General features: G+C 40.7%; 1 protein-coding gene across 17 annotated transcripts in view; it reads left to right on the forward strand.

Annotated features, from left to right (window-relative positions):
• Positions 1-22,007, forward strand: part of TMC3 (transmembrane channel like 3) — a 482,220-nt gene that overhangs the window by 91,176 nt on the left and 369,037 nt on the right. For 8 of the 17 annotated variants that reach the window (XM_048868304.2, XM_048868306.2, XM_075133145.1 and 5 more), the window contains exon 1: positions 913-3,381. The exons of 3 other annotated variants lie outside the window; for them this stretch is intronic. The gene's annotated coding sequence lies outside the window, so the exon portion shown is untranslated. Of the gene's footprint in view, positions 1-912; positions 3,382-17,272; positions 17,723-22,007 lie in introns of those variants that run through there. 6 more of the 17 variants (XM_048868302.2, XM_048868301.2, XM_075133144.1 and 3 more) reach the window with 2 other exon arrangements.

Raw genomic sequence — 22,007 nt, forward strand, 5'->3', positions numbered from 1 at the left:
TGCACGCTAGTGTTTACTGAGATGTCTGACAGAACAAGGCAACAAACATTTTGTGTAAGCCTTGAAATTAAACCATAAAAGCAATGTATTTGTTTATAGCCATAAAAATGTGTAAGTACATTCATGGCAGGTGGTGATTCTAATAACACCAGAACAAAAAATTATGTTGATGAAAAGCAGACAGATGAAACATTGTTAAGCCAATTAAAGGTACCACATTTATCTACCTTGTCTGCTATAATCAAAAACATTGTAACTACCGGTATAACATTAGAATTAAAAAAAAAATAGTGTGGCTATGACAAGCATCTGATCTCTTTACAGTGCAAAAGTTAAACAATAAGCTACTTAAAAGTGACTGTTTTCTAGATCCACATAAACTATGTAGAGAGATTGTTATAATAGTTTCTCTTGTCCTTACCTTTTTAGTCAAGAGGCAGATGTGAACAGTTCTGGTGCCTCACTGCTTTTGTCAGTGCTCCAGGATGCAACACTACTTTGTACTTGCAGGATGTGCATTGATTTAGACATAGAACCTCGTTTTAGCAGTCTTTGCACGGGCTGCAAGTAGTTTACAAGGATGACAGGAAATATTTTGTACTTTTAACATTCACTGTAAATGAGGCTATGTAGGAGCATTAGTATTATCTTCCATTTATTCTTGTACTCCTAGTGTCAGACTCTCTCTCTTGCACTCTCCTCCTCCTCCCTCTCTTTCCATTGCTTAGCAACACTTGTGAACTCAAAGCAGAGCCCTGCTCACGGATGCAACTCCAATAACATTGGTAGGCTCAATGGTTCTATGATGCAAAACCAATCTTTTTTTTGCCATTTGGTTAGCTGCCTCCGTTAACTAGGGTGTCTCCTTACTCCCCATAGCCAGAGCCTATTTCAGATTTTCACATTACAGTTTCAATCTAACCAAGAGGGAGGGGAGGGAGTTTCCAAAATAAACCTGGAATTATGGAGAGTCTTCATACGGTGCTAGCACCAATGCTGCTAGTTTGACAGGGAATAGGAGTATAAATGCAGACTGGACAAGCAAAGAGCCATTACTTTCTAATCACTCAGCTTTTTCACTGAAATGAGAGATGGAAAAAAAACGTTTAGTCTGTCTCCCTGGCAAAATTTATATGCAGAAATTCTATAACCAACAGGCATTACAATATCGTCTTGAACAAGCATTGTAAGTTGTAAGAGAACTGGAACTGACTGCCTCCTACACAGACTGTACTTTTTTTTTCAGCAGTAGAGGTGCATATTAGAACATCCTAGAAATGTTCAGTTTGCCAAGCTAGACAGTATTTGTGTCTAATTACACCTTTGGATGATCTGCTTTATTTTCTCCATCTCCTCTCTACATTTCTTTCTCTCTGCAGCTCACAGTACCTTTAAAGCTGTAGTTTGTGTTTGCTTGCTTTCTGGCATAGAGGGTGTTTAGTCTTTAAGAAACTGATGGATTTACATAAAGAGATCACACAAGTTTTTATTGAAATGCACGTTCTCTTTCTGTGTGGAGTGAGATCATATTGTTCTTTTACATACAGAGAACTACACTGAACAGTGGTGGTGTGGGACTGCAAGAAAGTAATTTACTCTAAACAGCAAAACAACCAAACCGCTAATGTTCCAGTGAACAGCTCCTCCTGAATTCTGAAACAAGACCCACCAGGTTTAGCAGAAGATTCAAGCTTTTGCCAGTCAGAATCATTTCACTCTGAGACTTTCTGATATTTGAAAACTTAATCAGTCAGTATACTTTAGGCCAGCACTGCACTGACCTTCCTACCCTCACAGAAATGGAATTAAAGGAAACTGCCATTTTGCTCAAATGTTCCCTCAACTCAAATGTGAGTGAAACAACAGGGTGAAGCGCCTTTAGAAAAGGCAGCATCAGTGAGACTTCAACAAGGAATCTCTGGCACATCTTGTGGGATTGTCACAAAGTTCATTGGCTGAAGAATTTCTTGAAGGTATCTTGGAGAGTCGTAATTTAAAACATCCTCAAATCCATTTGCCTCACGGTTCGTCTGAGAAATCTCTGGGTAGATGCAAAATGAAATCCTAGGGTGTCCGCTGTTAGGATTTGTGTTATGAGACACTGGTGGTAATATTCTGTCCTTGTGATGGAAGAATGAAGGTGGCTCTGGATACTTGTAGGCAATTTTCTCCAGAGGAAGACAAGATAAGAGGGTCTTGATTTAAAGCTTTAATCAAAAGAAGGGCTGTATAGATGTAGTGTATTTAATTGTGGTGCCTCTTTTTAGACATTCTCAGTGTCCTAATGCATTCCTACTTCTGTTTCCTATTCTTTCATAAAATGCATGCCTTTCTCTTTTTTTTAATGAGGGAGGATTGGGGTGGTGGTGTTGCTGATTTATTTTGCTTTTCATGTATGTTATTCTGAGGGCTGAATAAATAAAATAGTTAAACTGGAGAAAGGGAAACTGTAGTGAGGAGGGGTGAGAAGGTAGGATGTCACTGAGTGTTTGAGCTCGATCAGTTTTTTGTGGGGGAAGGTTCAATGAGTCATTTTTTATTGTGGCCATCCTGAGATGTTAGTTTAGCATGAAAGACCTGATTTAGGTCTCACTGTAGTCTTACATTGGTGTAACTCAGTACAGTTATTCCAAACCACCATCCCATTCTGGGGTCAAAAAGTACCTCTGCTTTTAGACAGTCTGGGCTTTGAGGGGAGAAAGGTGGACACTACTTCTCCAATATATAAATAAAATAATCTGGAATTAATCTTTCTGTACTGGACTGTCCCAGTGTTCTCTCTTCATTGTTGTTTTTACAGAGGCTGTAGTGCTGTATCGAGACAACAATATTTGCTGATACAAGTTTTTTGGGGGGAGTTTTCCATGCTGTAGAAAATGCTAAACCATACTAAAAAGCCATCTACTGTACTTGCTATCACATGTGGTGTGTAACACTGTAGATAGACCTAGCAAATCTATCTAAGTTGTATATGGTCAAAGGAGACAAGTATAAATTTTGCCCTGTGTTTTTGACTATTGAAGACTTTGGGGTTTCACAGGAGCTTTCTGGTAAGTTCATTAAGTAGGCTGGATTTTCACAGAACCATTAATTTGTATATATCTTCCCCAGATGCTTTATGAATAGAACAAGTTTAGATGGAGATAAATAGATATAAAGGGCTAACAAATAACTAAGTATCAAAATGTCCTTAAAGATATACTTATCCAGGATTTTAGCATTTAATCTTATGGACTCTAATAAAACAAGGATTAAGAAGAGACTATATGTTTTGGTAGAAGCTTTCACGGGCTTCAGAATGCAGCCTGATTTCTCAGCAGAATATGGAGTGAATACAGACCTTACAAGTATGAGAACTTCATCAGTCCCTCAGAATATTAAGTAAGGACATATACCCTCTGTTAATATTTCTGTTATTGTATTTGTCTGTAGACTGAGACTTTTTTGTTTCTGAGCTGGGTTTATGCATTTATCTAGCCTCTTATGCCCGTGTTCTCTTGGAAATTCAGTTAGGAGAAGCATGGAAGCTGAAGACGATACCCTCTCCCTTTTTGATGAGGGGAGAACATGCATTCATTTTCTACACAATGGATTTTGACCGCTCCTTTACATTGTCTCTGCATGTGCAGAGACATGTTATGTCCTGCGCCACTCACCCCTTCAAGTGAAAGCTCCTTTATCAAGAGTTAATTGAAGTCTGAGGACTCCATTGCTGCGGTGCTGTTGTCTGAACAACAATGGAAGAGTAAAAGGGGTGTCGCGCTCTCTCTCTCTCTCTCTCTCTCTCTCTCCTGCTTTTGGCTTTTATGGAAAACAGAGCCCTCTAAATAGTGGGGTTGAAAAGTCTCATTTTAAACCACAATATCTGCTCATCTCCTTGGAACATTTTGGGGTTTACAATATTTGTATACAAAATGTTATAAAGTTGAAGGAATATGTTAATTGTTTGCTTATTAAAATCACTGCCACTGCTTGTTTTTCCCACATTGTACCAGTGAATTGTTCAGCTACTAAGGATTAGGAATTACATTGTTTTATTGATCTGAATGAATAGTAGATTAATTCAGCAATCTGTCTGCACAGATCAGTTGTTTGAAAATAACTAAAGAGATTTCCTTATGGAATAAAGAAAATAGTATAGCTAAATATTCAAGTGATAAATTTACCTCTTCAAACAAAAGCTATGCTTTTGTGATCTACAAGGAACCTGGTTATAGCTGGTCTGCATTATGATAGGTCAGTAGAACAACAGAGGTTCCTGAGAAGCTTCGTATTGGTAGGTAGGATTACGTTGCATTGTTGATGATGATGATGGGCTTTTTTTATATTCAAAGCACTTTACAGACCTATCTAATACGTACAACTGTCAGCTAATATTCAGGCTTGATCACTACCCTTCCCTGCATTCCACAGGTGATGGGGGTTGAAGTTCTCCTGCCCTTTAGCTGAAGTCTTACCAACAGTGCCAGCCTTGCAGAAACCAGCGGGCTCAATCATCTGAGCCACTGTTTTAAATTAGTACTGTGCTCGTTATCTGTACTTAAGGTTGCAAGCCACTTCCACGAGAACGCCCTTTTTAGTTACTCAAACTTTATGAAAGTTTCACTGTTTGGGCTGACATTTTTCATGTCCATGCTGCTATTTTTAGCATGTTAGCTCAAACCCCACTAGCCTGAGTCTGCCTGCCTGTGCTGGAAGGCTCACTCATGACTCCACTGTAGACCTCCTACGGGGCTCGTATCCTGACAGGGGCTCCAGGCTGTGATACAAGTAGGTATTCTAATAACTGTGCAAAATCCACTTGCCTTCACCAACATTAGTCTTTGTGCTGAACAGACCAAATCTCTCTGGTCACATACAAAATGTGAATGACTCTTATTTTTGAAGACTTTTATAGGACAATTGTAAGAAAATTATGGTGCTTCATCTTCATCTTCATCTTGTTTCTCTTTTTTTGTTAAAGAAGCAAAAGACACTGCACTTAAGATTTGAAATTCATGTACAGTAAGTAGTTCTGTGTATTAACTATGACAGACTCTCTTTGAACTCCTTCACCCTTGTGTAATGGAGAGGCGTATTTTTAAGATCAAATAGTGCAGCCTCTGTAATAGGGTTGTTTATTTTAATTAACTACTTTTTCTTGATAGAATTTTCATGTGTTTTATGGCATTCAGGGAAAATGGAGCCCTCTTGTGGCCACTTTGACACCTGCACGTTCCCACAGAGGTATGACTTTGTATTTGCTTAGTAGGCCAAACCTCTGCAGGATTTTTCAAAGGTTGCGAGTTCAAATCCTAGTAGTTTTCAGAAAATGTCTTTTAAATCTCAAATATTTTCCATTAAGGTAAATAGAAAAAATACACTTAACACTTTTTTACACAGATAACAGATCTTTAATCCAAAGTATTAAACATTAGGGAAAGGTTTGTTAAACAAGACAAAATTAACACTTCATTGATTCATTCCCTCTCCTTTTTGTTTCAATAAACCCATGGGTGGCAGTGCTAAATTGGAATCAAGGCACAGCAAATTAACCCTGCTTAATAATTCAGGCCCTATCCAGCAAAGTGCCTAAACACATGTTTAACTTCAATCATGAATAGTCCCATTTATTCTCATGCTTGAAGTTAAGTACATGCCTAAAAGCTTTGCTGACTTGGGGCCCTAAGGTGCAATCCTGTGCTATTTGATATCAATGGGAGTTTTGCCATTGAAATCAATGGGGGCAGAACTGAGCCCTTAGACAGGTAACACTTTCATAGGTCATATTGTCTCATCAATTTTTAAGCAGAAATCTCTATGGAAAGCAATGAGGAGTTCTGTTGAAAAATTGATGGCACAATATGGGCCATAGATATTACATCTATTACAAGGCTGAACGGTTCTTTTTCTAACTTGGCTTTTTTTTTTTTTAAACGCTTGAAATGTTTTTGGAACCCATATTTAAGTATGCCATCTGAAGACTGAAACTGCTTCATTTCCCTTGGTTATGGAGGGTAAGTTAGCACTGTAGGAAGCTTGGTGTCCTGCAGGCACTAGAATAGCATGTGAAATATTTGCCAGTTTAATTGTGTATGGCTTCATTGAAATCCTTATTTTCCTTTGTGTATCATTTAGGGAGGTACTGCTGAACTGTTGCTGGAAGTGGGAGCTCTAGCAGACAGAAAGGGGGCATGATGCTTGTTTAACAAGGAGCAGCATGCAGACTCCACATATTATAATGCTTAAGGCTATATAATTCCATTTTCTTCTGGAGATTTTTGTTTCATTACATTAGTGTCCACAACATGAAAGCTTTCAGTATTCATGGCAAACATCATTCAAAGCCTGACTGATGCAATGCAGCGTTCAGAATGGTTTACATTTTAGATGGACTGATATTTTAAATTTAGTAAACAATATAAATTGCACAAAGTAATGGATACAGAGCTGTGCAAAGCTACCAGTTTTCATGTTGTCATTGTTCAGTGAAAGTGTGTGTGTGTACGTGTATAATATATATTTATTTATTTTTAGCATTAACATTTTTCCAGGTAGGGTCTAAGGAAAATTATCCTTAGAGAGACAGCCTGCCATTACCCTAAAAGACACTGATTTCATGACGAAATGAAGGAATTGTGCCCTCTAGGAAAAATAGTTTTTTGTTTTTGTTAAATTGCCATATTAAGAAAATTTGGCACTTTCACAGGAAAAAGCAGCTTTTCATGGAGCGTTTGTTTTCCTTCTGCAAAAATGACAACCTTTAGTCATGCAAAATTCAAGATGGAAAAAAGAACATTTTCTGCTTTTTTCATAAACCTGTGAATTTATTTTTTCATTGCTTCAACTGGTATTTTTTCTCAGCTCTAGCCATATGAGTAGCTACAATCATCTAGAAAGTCTAGAACTTGCAGTTCATTGCTTTACTAGTTTGGTAACAGTGTCTAAATAATGAGCCCTACTATAAGGGGCTGTATATGGCCTTTGTTCCATGATGGAACTCCCATCAAGAAGATCAAGAAGATGGATGAAGAAAAATATAGTCTCTCTCTCCTGTGTTGGTTCTTGTTTAATATAAATTGGTTTCTCCACCTATCTTCTTACCCAAAATTGAACCAAGTTCCAAATTCCCTGTTGGCCTAACTCAATTGAAGTCATTGGAATTGACTTCAGTAGAGAATTTGCCCCAGAATTTTTTTGACATTCCAAAATGTCATCACTTTCCATTTGTGCATTATTCTGCACTTTTAATTTCAGAAATGACTGAGAGCTGACATGCCAAACTCCCAAGAGAATAACTTTTTTCCCCTCCTGATATTTCCAGCTTTAATAGAAGCAGGATGTGCTAGAAATCTTGCAAGAAAGCGTGATCTTTTGATACTTCCAGCCCAGATCTTATGATTCATGTAGTTTGTATAAGGGTTCAGGTAAGCATCAAAATTTTGCTTAGTTGAGAGAGAGTGTCTAACTCATTCTGACTAGGTAGAAAATTTATGTTAAAAATAAAATTTAGCCTCTGTTCTAGCAAATAAAAATGTCACATCCATGAATGAGAATTACAGCCAATGCCCAACGTTAAATAAGTATCCTCTTCTGTGTTTAATATGGGAAGTGTTTTAATGTGTGGTTTTTATATAGTGCCAAACTGCAGATAGGAACATACTGCCCCCAAGAAATACTTAAAGCTCAGAAGAGCTATGCTATGCTTCAGCATCAGTCTGGGCTATATATCTAGGCATAAAAGTAGACTAGAGGATTGAGAAGTTACTTTTTATCTTTCTTTTGAGACCTCAGAGTACGAATTGATTTTCTTTTTGTACCTTTTTAGTACTAATTTGAAACATGTATTTTCTGTCCTCTTATAGGTAATGTTTGATTTGAGTGCTGTGTGTCTTCTGAACATTTAGTACCGTAGATGACATGAGTAGAACTATAACTTTTTAATTGATTTCCGAGATCAGCGGACCTAGAGTTTAAAACGATTAGAATCAAGAGTCCAGTTTATTCAGGGTTTCCAGACACAATGTATGAGGTTTGGTTTGCGTGTGTGTGTGTGTGTGTGTCTATATATCTATATATTATATATATAATATAAAGCAAAGAGAGAATGTGAAGATCTGGTCCTATTCGTAGCAGCACATAAATGTAGTATAGTCCAAAAGCTGTTTTATCATGTGGAAATTGAATGTACAGTAAGCAGAAAGAAATGTTCCATTATCCCTAAAAAAAGTGATGTTAGCTGCAATTCATGCAACAAAATCTTTGATAGCACACCTTTGTATTTTCTCTGTTCTGACATTACAAACGCTTTAGTAACATATAAGAACTCTGTCATATTTCAATGCACACTTTCATGTCTGCCCTCCTGCTGAACTGAAGGTAAGCTGCACAAATACAATCACTTCCATCAGAATTCATGGGAATTAATCATTAGACCTGCAAGCATTGTAAGGAGAACGGACACATTCCATTCTGTGTACACACACATTCACCTTCTAGCTGTGGAAATGCAGGTGCACAGGGGACTCAAACGCAGCGCTGGGGCTTGTAGGTAGGCACTGGCAATATATTATAACTAATTCTCACTCAGATTGGAGGTGTGGGCTGAAGAGAAGGAAGCTGATTTTGTGTGGAGATTGTGAAACCCAAAATCTAGGTGGAGCTTCTCCTGGAAAATGCCTGAAATATTGATCCCAAAATACTTCAAACTACAGTCCGCTTTCATTAAATCAGGTTCAGGAATAAAACCATATTCATCGTGCCGTTGTGTGATACATGTTGATGTCAGGCTGTCTGTCTGGTTCTGATACTTCACGATGGACATTTTTTGCATTTCTGGGCAGTTTTTTGTGACAGTGCTGATTATGGTGCTCTAATGTGATTAAAGTGGATGGAATACGTTGCACTATTCATTTCTAAAGTGAGTTTATGGCAAACTTCCCAAACTACCAGCCTGCTTGTGCTTTCATGTGCCAGACTTTTTTTATTATACGGTTACGGTGCTACATAACAGGAAAAAATGGTGATGTCATGCCCTTAGAGGAGGGCTTCTAGTCAGCTGACAGCTGAACTAACATGCCCATCAAATAAAATAGTCCTGAACTTCACTTTATGGTGACTGATAGCTTAGCTCCCATAGTTACAATGGTGAGAGGAGAAAGTGTTTAGGCCTTGACCTGTGCATGGAACTCCTGTGTGGGTGCAGGTGTCTCCCCTCATGGAGCTTCTTTGAGGATTTGGAGCCTTTATTTGGCTAACAAAGGGTTTACCTGTATGTTGAGCTCTTCTACATTCAGGACTGTTCTACGCAGGCTTTTTGTACCAGTTTAACTACTTCAGTTAGAGGCATGATTATTGTACCAATGTTAAAGCAGACTTCGACTCCCTCAGGGAACGGATGGCCAGGATCCCCTGGGGGACTAAATTGAAGGGGAAAGGAGTCCAGGAGAGCTGGCTGTATTTCAAGGAATCCCTGTTGAGGTTACAGGGACAAACCATCCCAATGAGTCGAAAGAATAGTAAATATGGCAGGCGACCAGCTTGGCTTAATGGTGAAATCCTAGCGGATCTTAAACATAAAAAAGAAGCTTACAAGAAGTGTAAGGTTGGACATATGACCAGGGAAGAGTATAAAAATATTGCTCGGGCATGTAGGAAAGATATCAGGAGGGCCAAATCGCACCTGGAGCTGCAGCTAGCAAGAGATGTCAAGAGTAACAAGAAGGGTTTCTTCAGGTATGTTGGCAACAAGAAGAAAGCCAAGGAAAGTGTGGGCCCCTTACTGAATGAGGGAGGCAACCTAGTGACAGAGGATGTGGAAAAAGCTAATGTACTCAATGCTTTTTTTGCCTCTGTCTTCACTAACAAGGTCAGCTCCCAGACTGCTGCGCTGGGCATCACAAAATGGGGAAGAGATGGCCAGCCCTCGGTGGAGATAGAGGTGGTTAGGGACTATTTAGAAAAGCTGGACCTGCACAAGTCCATGGGGCCGGACGAGTTGCATCCGAGAGTGCTGAAGGAATTGGCGGCTGTGATTGCAGAGCCATTGGCCATTATCTTTGAAAACTCGTGGCGAACCGGGGAAGTCCCGGATGACTGGAAAAAGGCTAATGTAGTGCCAATCTTTAAAAAAGGAAGAAGGAGGATCCTAGGAACTACAGGCCAGTCAGCCTCACCTCAGTCCCTGGAAAAATCATGGAGCAGGTCCTCAAAGAATCAATCCTGATGCACTTGCATGAGAGGAAAGTGATCAGGAACAGCCAGCATGGATTCACCAAGGGAAGGTCATGCCTGACTAATCTAATCGCCTTTTATGATGAGATTACTGGTTCTGTGGATGAAGGGAAAGCAGTGGATGTATTGTTTCTTGACTTTAGCAAAGCTTTTGACACGGTCTCCCACAGTATTCTTGTCAGCAAGTTAAGGAAGTATGGGCTGGATGAATGCACTATAAGGTGGGTAGAAAGCTGGCTCGATCGTCGGGCTCAACGGATAGTGATCAATGGCTCCATGTCTAGTTGGCAGCCGGTATCAAGTGGAGTGCCCCAAGGGTCGGTCCTGGGGCCGGTTTAGTTCAATATCTTCATAAATGATCTGGAGGATGGTGTGGATTGCACTCTCAGCAAATTTGCGGATGATACTAAACTGGGAGGAGTGGTAGATACGCTGGAGGGGAGGGATAGGATACAGAAGGACCTAGACAAATTGGAGGATTGGGCCAAAAGAAATCTGATGAGGTTCAATAAGGATAAGTGCAGGGTCCTGCACTTAGGACAGAAGAATCCAATGCACCGCTACAGACTAGGGACCGAATGGCTAGGCAGTAGTTCTGCGGAAAAGGACCTAGGGGTGACAGTGAACGAGAAGCTGGATATGAGTCAGCAGTGTGCCCTTGTTGCCAAGAAGGCCAATGGCATTTTGGGATGTATAAGTAGGGGCATAGCGAGCAGATCGAGGGACATGATCGTTCCCCTCTATTCGACATTGGTGAGGCCTCATCTGGAGTACTGTGTCCAGTTTTGGGCCCCACACTACAAGAAGGATGTGGATAAATTGGAGAGAGTCCAGCGAAGGGCAACAAAAATGATTAGGGGTCTGGAACACATGACTTATGAGGAGAGGCTGAGGGAGCTGGGATTGTTTAGCCTGCAGAAGAGAAGAATGAGGGGGGATTTGATAGCTGCTTTCAACTACCTGAAAGGGGGTTCCAAAGAGGATGGCTCTAGACTGTTCTCAATGGTAGCGGATGACAGAACGAGGAGTAATGGTCTCAAGTTGCAGTGGGGGAGGTTTAGATTGGATATTAGGAAAAACTTTTTCACTAAGAGGGTGGTGAAACACTGGAATGCGTTACCTAGGGAGGTGGTAGAATCTCCTTCCTTAGAGGTTTTTAAGGTCAGGCTTGACAAAGCCCTGGCTGGGTTGATTTAACTGGGAATTGGTCCTGCTTCGAGCAGGGGGTTGGACTAGATGACCTTCTGGGGTCCCTTCCAACCCTGATATTCTATGATTCTATGAAAGCTGTACAACCCCTAGTGAGGGAGCGGTTAAACCACTACAATGTAAATGTATGAGAATAAGGTCTGTAGGTATAAGCACTTCTGTACTGATGTAATGGTGTCCATGCTAGGGAATTGCATAGCTTTTAACAACATTGGTTTCAAACCAATGGAGTTAAGTAGTACTTAAACTGTGTAGCCAAGCCTTAAGAGGTAAGGCCAAATTTTTCAACCGTGAATCTCTAAAAGTAGGAGCTTAAATCCCTATTTGTACCCTAAATAGAAGGTTCTGTTTTCAAAGCTGCTGAGCATGCAAAATACCTCCCCCCAAAAGTAAACAGAGGCTGCAGGTGCGCAGCACCTCTGACAAATAGGCCACTCACTCAGATGCCTAAATGTGAATTTAAGGGTAGGCACACTAGTGTAAAATATTTGGCCTGAGTTTTTGCTCTGTTTAGTCTAAGCAATTCCAAGGGATTAGGGCAATCTGAAATGTATAACTATTGTTGCTCTGAAAAAAGCAGCACATCAGTAAATCGGCTTTAGTTAGGAAACTTGAGCCTGAGGACAGGTATTGGGAGTTTCAGAAAAGTCAGCAGAGCACAGTGCAGTGTGTAAAGAAGGCTCTTGGGAGAATGTGGTAATAAACAGAACGGATACTTTGGAAGTATTTTGTGGGCCATAGAGGGCATATTATAAAACAGGTATAACATATTTTCTTCTACAGACAAAAGCCTTGATGACTTGAAGGGAGGTAAAGAGAAGGACAGGAGGAAACAGGGGAGAAGCAATGTGTGGGATGGAGGAAAATGAGTACAAGGGTTTCAATGTTGGATTATTTTTTGTTCTTCACAATTTTCCTTTTATCTGTTTCAAAGTCCCAGTCCTTTGTGTTTTGGTGTATTTTCCTGCTTGGGCTGAAGGGAGGAAGATGCTGAGATTACATTTTTTGAATGGCTTTGAGCAACCTGAAAATTCTTTGTTCAGGAGTCAGAGTATGGATATTTGCAAATTGATTCTGAAATAACCATACAAAGCTAATACAAATATACGTAATCTGAATGAAAGCCGTTATTAGCTAATCTGAGTACAGGGATTGATGTTGTAGTTTATTTAAAAAAATAATAAAATAACTAAGGAGTATTTCTGTAAATTAGGCACTAGGGTTGCCATGTGTCTGGTTTTCAACTGGAATAGCCGGTCAAAAAGGGACCCTGGTGGTTCCAGTCAGCACTGCTGACCGGGCTGTTAAAAGTCCGGTTGGCAGCACAGTGAGGCTATGGCAGGCTCCCTGCCTACCATGGCTCCACACAGCTCCCGGAAGCAGCAGCATGTCCCCCCTGAGGCTCTGACGCATAGGGGCAGCCAGGGGGCTCCGTGTGCTGCCCCCGCTCTAAATGCTAGCTCCGCAGCTCCTATTGGCCAGGAACTGCAGCCAATGGGAGCTTTGGGGGAAGCATCTGTGGACAGGGCAGCGCGCAGAGCTTCCTGGCTGCACCTCCTGTAGGAGCTGGAGGGGGGACATGCTATTGCTTCCAGGAGCTGCCTGAGGTAAGCATCACCTGGAGCCTGCATCCCTGACCTGCTCCCGTACCCCAACCCCCTGCCCCAATCCTGATTCCCCCTCCCACCCTCCGAACCCCTCAGTCCCAGCCCAGAGCACCCTCCTATACTCCAGCCCCATCTCAGAACCTGCACCTCCAGGCGGAGCCCTCACTCCCCTCCATGCTCCAACTGCCTGACCCAGCCCTGATCCCCTTCCTGCCCTCTGAACCCCTCGGCCCCAGCCCAGAGCACCCTCCTGCACCCCAAATTCCTCATCCCTGGCCTCACCCCAGAGCCTGCACCACCCCATACCCCAACCCCCTGCCTCAGCCCAGAGCCCCTTCCCACACTTCAAACCTCTCAGCTCCACCCCCTAGCCCAGAGCCCCCGCTGCACCCAAAGCCCCTTATGCCCGGGCCTACCCCAAAGTCCATACCCCCAGCCGGAGCCCTCACCCCCCCCTCGCATCCCAATCCACTGCCTCAGCCTGGAGCCCCCTCCCATACCATGAATTCCTCATTTCTGGCCCCATCACGAAGCCCTCACCCCCTCCCGCATTCCAACCCCCTGAGCCAGCCAGCCCGGTGAAAATGAGCCAGTGGGGGATGGCGGGAGGGATGGAGTGAGCAGGAGTTGGGGCCTCAGAGGAGGGGTGGGGCAGGGGGTGGGGCAAGGGTGTTTGGTTTTGTGCGAGTAGAAAGTTGGCAACCCTGGCTCTGGGTGCCTATACAATCTGTGTGCAGGGAAATGTATAATTGTGAACTGTACAGTATCTCAACCTTTTCAATGGCTGACAACACTCAATTTGAGTATGACACAGCTGAAGACAGAGTGATAACCATGATCAGAACTTGAAAGTCATATGTATCTATTTCAAATACCCAAATCAGAGAAGAATTATCCTAACACTTTTCAAGAGCAAAAGCAAAACCCACATCCCATATTAATACACACATTTGCACAAGATGTGTAAAACATCTGCAACAATGAATGAATGGACTTGTTCTAACTTGTGCTTACTGTGCTGAGTGTAAAGTAAAAATAAATCTTTGAGGTACTTCTATCGTTTCCATTTTCATTAAGATGTTACATTTGGAATCCTCGTGGAATCTTTTAAAAACACCCAGCCATGTAAAATGAGTTGTCTGACTAATAGAACTATTACATTACATCTGACTCTTATGGTATAATTGTTGTGGCCCCTGTAATATTAGCTGCGAGACCTGGTGGACACTGACCTCACCGTGTGATTGGTTTTAACCTTTTGTAAACCTCCAGCCATGCCATCTGATAGAGGCCAGGAAATAAGAGCAGTCTTTTACCAGTGCTCCTGGGTGTAACTCCTTTATGGCAGCCCACAAAGCTAATTCATCACCTCTTCCAGTTTAACGTCAACTAGAAGATATGTGGCGTTCCATGCTGATTATTGCTGAATAAACAGAGGTAGTTTATAGTTTTAAAGACAGGTGTTACATGTTCACCTTGAAATTGTCTGAACCAAATGAAAGATCCTGAATTTTTTTTCTAGTTTCTGTCGAACACATGGCACTCCCTAGAATGAAAGTAGCAGGAGAACTGGGTTTTTTTGTTTTTGTTTCGGACCGTCATTCTCAAGTCTAAAATTGGATTAGACAGTAGTTTTTTTGTTTTTGTTTTTTTTTCTCCAGACTGGAAGATCAAGTTTAGTAGGCATGATCTAAATCACTCTATGGTATTCAAGGCACAGAATGAATAAGCTGAACCTTAGCCAGGTCAGCCTGATAGAAAAAATTCTATTGTGGTGTTAGGCTGACTTTTAAAAATTAATTTATGCATGAAAGTTATAAAGTTATAAAACTAGTTGCAAGGAAAGGGAGGTTTCAGCTTATTTGATGACTGGGATTGGTGGGAAGAGCCCACTAGAGCAATGGAAGGCCCTCTTCTCAGCTAAAGGAGGGGCCACAGAGCCCAGGAATGAACAGTTTACAGGACACACACAAAGAGAGAGGGATGGGTGAAATGGGGGGGATCCAGAAAGGCACAAGCAGAGACGCCTGGGACAATGTCCACCGCTCTGAGGAGTCTGAGTCGGTGGCTGCTGCCCAGAGGAACTTTGCATGTATGTGTGAACGGACAAGACCCCACAATCACAGAGTATCCCGTGTCCAGCTTTCTTTTCCTGGTCTGATGACTGGCCAGTGCCATGAAGATGTTGATGTAAAGGTCTTGGGACTTTGTAAGGACCTGGAAGGGGAATGTAGAGACAAACCGAAGCAGGGAGAAGTGAAGCCAGAACCCAAATAGGTTTTCATAGAGAGATACTACAGCCTGCCACTCTAGAGGCAGGCATGCACTAGGCACTCCCCGCCCGCTACTGCAGAACAGGCTGCTGTTGGACTGGCAGCCCTGGAGACTGAAGGCCTTTCTTCATGGAAACAGATACAGCAAAGTCAGTGGCAAGGAAAGATTCTCCACACTGCCCCACTGATGCAATTTATCCCTGACCCGGAACAGCCATCTCCAGAGATTAGAAGGTAGTTCAGTTTCTATGTTCACTCAATCTTTTGCCTCTTTACTAAGAATTCCAACAAGAGAACGAATTGTGGAAGGAGTTTTTTTTTCTTTTTCTTTTTAATGCTGTTGAGGGGGATCATTGTTTGGAGCAAGTGAAAGTGGGAGACAAAGTTTTCAGGAGAGCTGGTCAGATAGTGAACAGAATTTTTGCAAAAAAATTGCATGAAAATTTAGTTCTGTCTTTTTCATCCAAACATTGCCAATTTCTTTTACAAGCTTTAGTCTTTAGCAGCCAAATTCCATGAAGGCCTTTGGGAAATCCAGGAATAAGACTATCCAATGAGCAGCTCAAATAAAATTTTAGAACAGAAGGAATAGAAAATGAAAGAAAAGCCAGCAATTTATATAACTTGAAACACAGATTTGGAGGTACGTCTTTATCGGAAAAGAGTTCTGCATTTTTTGCTATATAGAGACAAGAAATGTATAGCTTTATTTTCAATATAGCAAGAGCGGGAGGACTTTGAGCTTTTCTGGTTTGGGTTGCATCACTATTCATAAAGTTTTAGTGAAAGAAGGTTTTGCAGAATTCAGCGAATAAAAATGAAGACCATGTGCAAATATTGCATAAAGAAAACACCTCTGGACTAATTTTTTGCTACCCACACCAAATTATACTATATGTACTCTCGTATGTTCAGGAGAAACTGGGACCATATTATTCCAGTCAATCTTGCTGAGGGGAGTGGCAGGAGAGGGAAGACACTGAAGGTACAGCCACCTGAAATACAGTATTAATGAGCTCACAGATGGCTACAGTAGTAACTCTGAGAATTGGAGACATACCTACAATATTACAGATGAATTGCAATATGCTAATGAGTGTAGTACATTTTCCCTGTATTAAACCCTGTGGTGTGCTGCCAATTGCAGGAGAGATCAAAAAAAGAATGTTGCCGATTCAGTGAAGTTTATATTTTAGGTTTCTTCTGTTTTATGTGTTTTTTAGTATGTAACTTTGGTTAGTGCCTTGTTGTCAGTCTGTGATTGTGACTGGTAGGGGCTGGGTTTTATCTGATAGCTGAGTGGGAAGGATCTATGATTTAAAAATCAACTGTTCTTCATTCTCATTTACTTTTAAAAACAAGTTTTTGCTGAATCATTTGGCAGTATGAAGACAACAGGTCCACTACAGCACTATAGAGTTTGATCAGATATAATATACATCTGTCTGGACATACTTAGCCTGAAACCAAACTCCAGGAATGCATTGAGTTTGGTTTTGGTTTCTGCATAGTGCATGGATTGTTTTGACAGCAAATTGGGAAAGGCACCTGCTCATGGATGTCTCGTGAAAGAGGAGGAATAGGAATGCAGCATCACTTTGAGCACAAGTAGTTTATGGCTAGTCCTGGAAGCAGTGCATTGTGGTGCTTCATTGCTCCAGAAAAAGCCATTAGAGCAGGGCAATAATGCAGTATTGTCTCATAACTGACATTCCTGTTAGACTTGTTTAGTAGAAATCGGACATAGAAGAGAACTAAGATAGCCTAAACCAGGGCACAGTCAACAAGCAGGTCAATGACTGAAGGCAGGTAAGGAAGGCCCAAGAAGGGTTTAGCTCTGAAGTTTCTTCCAATGAAGGCAAACCATTTACAAATGAGGGCAAAAATAGCACTGGAATGTAGGGATGGGTACTGAGGGCAACCGTTAATCCTGGCAAATGTCAACAACCTACATCATCTGTAAGGATCTATGAGTGACTCTATTCCATTGAGTAGCATTTGTTTTAATGTAAAACATAATTGTTATGTGGACAGTGGCAGTGCCCGGACCAAGAAATTTCACTAATGACCCTGGACACAAAGTGGAGTGTTTAGAAAGCACTCAACATTGGCCTGACATTGTTTTCATTGACGCTTCCATGAGAGCAGAGATGAGCCAATGCTGAGTGCTGTTGAAATTCCCTCCCCTATTTTTAGTGTTATCCTTGCTTTGGTAACAACTAAAAAAACAATTTCAGAGAGCGCTGAGAGACGGGAGACTATCTCTTATTCCTTGGCACTTAAACTGTCATCATTTGACCAGATTGCTGAAGAAAACTTAAATTATGGAAATTAAGGTAGAAGAACAAAGAGGGAAGACGGAATTTAATTTTCATTGGCTCAATCATCCATTTGTCCCGATTTTGATTACTGACAAACAAGGTAAAGCTACATGGAGTATTAAGTTTACTGATGCATCATTATCTCTAATAACTTGAGTGTATTTAATATTCTTGTCTTATGTTTTTATGCTGTATCATTTCCCTGCTCAAGATAGTGAAACAGATAGTAGCAACTACACCATGTGTTTGACATGCACAAATATAAGTTTGGGCACTCCTGTTAAAGGTGGAGGGCAGTAGTATAAGAAAAACATATAGTGAAAACTAAAATGTAAATATCTAAAAAGAATGTCCATTCTTTATTTTTTCAACCACTCAGTCTGCCTGTTTGTGGCATGAGAATGGGATTAGACTCTCAGACTAAAAGGTAAGGTAAAATCAGACTACACGTTAGCAAAGTCTCCCTGCCAGAAAAAAAATCTCCAGGGAGAAGCACTGTCTGGAGGATTTTCATCCCCTAGCTGACAAAAAAAAAATAATTAGGAAAGGTTTTGATTTGGAATGAGATGACATGTGGAGCAGTGGTCATGCAGGGAGAAATTAAAGCCCTTCTGAGAGAGAAGTGTGCCTGAAGTTCACATTTTAATGAGATGATTTTTTTTTTTTTTTTACATTCAGCAAGGCATGCTACCTTTTTGGAGACTCTAAAAGAATTGTGATCAAACAGAAGTGGGATAAAGCCTGTCCTAAAGGAACAGTAGAGCAGATTTGATTGCTCATTGAAAGAGCTTTTGAATGATCTCAATGTACAGTGTTAAGTGTTTGCAAATGCCTGTCTGATTTAGATGAGATTCTTATTTAGAGTAATATACCTAGTGAATGATGCAATAAACAGATAATGATAAATTTATATATGACATTAAACACAGAAATAGTTACCTTTTGTCTTGAATTCTTACAATATAATATTTAGATTGCAGGTTGTGCTCATGTAAGGAAGTGTGCATGAATCGGGGAAAAAAGAAACTTATTTTGCCCACTTATAAATTGTAGGAATTATTTACTTGTAATTTTGAATCTGGCTGAGATTTTCATATACTTGTCAAGTGAAGACTCAACCTCCCTTATTTTCCTGTGTTGCTGTTGCCATTTTTAGTGTTGCTTTTATCTATGCAAATTACAGGGAATGAGATAAGTCTCAGACAGGTAGAGTTGAAGGTAAATACTCTTATGTAATAAACTGTTCTAATTTTAGTAATTAACGACCTTTTACTCATTCTTCATGCATGCAACATGTGACACTGATAGTAAAGATATTTTAGTTTAAAAATGAAAAGATTTAATGTAGCCAAATGACAACCATGTTTGGTTATTTTTATTTATACACTTTAAACGTGTTTATGTCTTAAATATTCTCCTTCACTACAATGTACCGATTCTAAGATTCATTGCAACCTACACATTCTGGTGATCCCTCTCTTGTGGTTGATGTGTAATAAAGTATGTATGTGCTGGCAAAAATATTCTTCCGCTGCCTAATCACATATTTAAGTAATAGTAATCCTAGGGCAAAGATAAAGCTGGTTGAATAACCTTCATTGGATAATTTATTTGCTTAATTTTGTGATATTTTTGCGTAAATCGTGCAACAATTTATATAAATTATTAATCCAGCTCTGGTCAAATACAATGCTGCCATTAGCAGATAGGGGATGACTGAGTGTGCTGAATTTCAGCAGAAAATACTTTTCTATATGTTGTTTACCAAGAGTTGAAACTAAAGCTTGCTGAAGTCAAAGAAAAGACGTCCACTGGCATCCAATAGGCCAATGACCCAGATTCTGATCTGTGTGCGTGACAAAAGTGATAATGGTAAAGGTGGCTGGATGCCAATTTTTTGGCCCCCAGACTCTGAGACTGACTGGGGACTGGTCCAGTCTGGTACCCATCATAAGTTAGAGCAGCCCAAAAGCAGATCCATTTTACCCACAGCTGCCTGCAATCACAAGGGGTTTTTTAGCTAGTCCTTGCTCCTAGAGAGCAGAGCTTTGTGGAGGACATTTTGGCCCAATGTGGAGCCTTTGATGGGTTACCAAAATGAAAAAGGAGAGTGTTAAAATTACAATTATTTCAGTGAAATAAACAAATAGGATTTCTGTTTCTAGTTCACATTTAGAATCAATTATATTAATAGCAATGACCAAATTCATAAGTAATGCATAAAGTAGCTTAAGTTAAACTCCACTTGGGCTAATGTAGACAAATCTTCTTAAATTTATTTAGACCCTACCTTCATCTGCCTTGCCCATGTGTTGAGAGGACTAAGATGTTGAGCACATGCTCAAGCACTAGGTAGATTGAGGTTGAAGTGAGCACAAGGGAATCTAAGGCCAGGTCTACGCTAATTCGTAAGTCGATCTAAGTTACACTCGTTATGTTACGTAAATTAAGTTGATGCACCTTGTCTACAGCATGCTATGTCGACACTGACTTATCCAGTCTTCACCAGACCCACTAAATCAATGCGGCTGCATCAGTTGCAGTGGCCCCAATTTATCCAGTAGTGAAGACAAGCCATAACTGGCATCATTTTTGAATTATTGCTGAACTCTCTCTAAACCATTTTTACTCATTTAAAAAATGAAAGTGAGCGTAAGTTGCCAGTGCTTGTTTGGTTATGTCTGTCTTCATCTAGGACACCATGTTGTTGTTGCCAAGTACAATAAACATAGCAAATAGGGACAGGATTACTATTTGACTGAATACACACCAAAACCGCTGTTTGTTGGTGGGAAGGGGACGCTTCTTTGTTTTTAGTTTAGCTAAACTCATACCACAATTGCACATGTTGTATATGTTTGATACTTGTGTACTAGGAAAGATTTTCCCCATACATCTTATTCTGTTTGGTTGTGTTCTTTATTATTATAATCCTGCCTGTGGCACAGAGAATTTTGGGTCAATTGACAATGCTGTATTTTATACAGATGGAGGTTACTGAGAAAGGTCTCTTTATTTTTTTTCAGTTTAACCAAAGTTACAGTTTCAAGTAGTCTACAGAAACAATTTATCTATCAAATAAGCAGTGTGTGTGTGTTTCATACAGCTACACCAAAAAATACAGTACAGTCAACCAGAGAACACACGGCATTCACTGAAACTATAATATAGTTCATGTCTGCCATTGCCTTTCAATTTTAGTTGTTTACAAGAAGGGACTGAAGTCTTATTTTTTTATTGAACATTCATTCAACTTGAAGAGCTTACTAAGGCTTCTGGGATAACTTTGTAATGGGTCCAGCCACTGGAACTTCTTCACTGAACACAAGGAACTGGCCTGAAATTAAAATGGCCTCTGTCTGTATTATAAAAGATCAATTTCTCAGGAAATGGGGGAAAGCCTGAAGAAATATTTGTGCAACTTCCAGTTCAATTGTAATATTGCCAACAGGGTGGTGATGATATAAATAACAAAATGGCAGGGATTCTTCTTAAGTGTGTGATTCTTAAGTTTCTTCACTTAAGAAGAAAAGAGAAAATAGCTTTAAATGCTAAAATCCCCCTCATAAATTGAAAAGTGGGAGTAAGAGTGACCTGCGGAGTTAATGGTATATGGAGTCTTTTGCTCCTCTCCTTCTATAGGGGAACCAATCTGACGAGATGCTGCCTGCAGCAGATAAGCAGTAAGTTTCCTCACAGACTCATAGGTGCCACCATCTTCTCTGTAGTAAGCATGTGCAAGTGGTGTTCTATACTAAAGGGGGTAAAAGGAAAGAGATGATGGACTTTTTTCACCTACTCCACATCTTTGGTCCCAGATAAATTTTTATTATTACACTGTGTGAGTGGCCTTCAAATAAATTCACAGATTCCATCTCAAGTGGAATGGGGTCGGCCATCTCTAGGCTGTTGTCCTCCTTTCCCTAGACCCTGTGGAGACTTCTCTGCTGGTCCAGGGATCCATGTTTGTAGGGGTAGGAAAGGGGATGGCCGGAGAGTGGGCAAGGTGGAGACAAAGCTGGAACAGATGCACATGACCACAGTAATTCCTAAACAAAAAAAATTCACCCTAAATGCCCCCAAAGCTTTTACCATGGGAGGGAGGACATGTAGCCCACTGTACATTCTATGATGCTAAAATTGTGGAGTGTGAGAGATTCCCTATGTGGCATGTACTCTTTCTGATTTATCAGTGATGGCTGCAAAAGCCACAACTTCTCCAGCATGCTTGATGATGCCCTCTAAAAGGGGGATATGCATATAGTTGTTGGTGAGCCATGGAAGTCTGGTATCCTGGGTGGTTTGTGGAGGCAGAGGGGATCCCCATGTTTAACCTGAGATCCAGGTTGTGTCCATTACTCTTTGCGGTAGATTTTCAGTCATGA

This window comes from Caretta caretta, chromosome 10, assembly GCF_965140235.1.
Source record: "Caretta caretta isolate rCarCar2 chromosome 10, rCarCar1.hap1, whole genome shotgun sequence".
Taxonomy (NCBI): Eukaryota; Metazoa; Chordata; order Testudines; family Cheloniidae; genus Caretta; species Caretta caretta.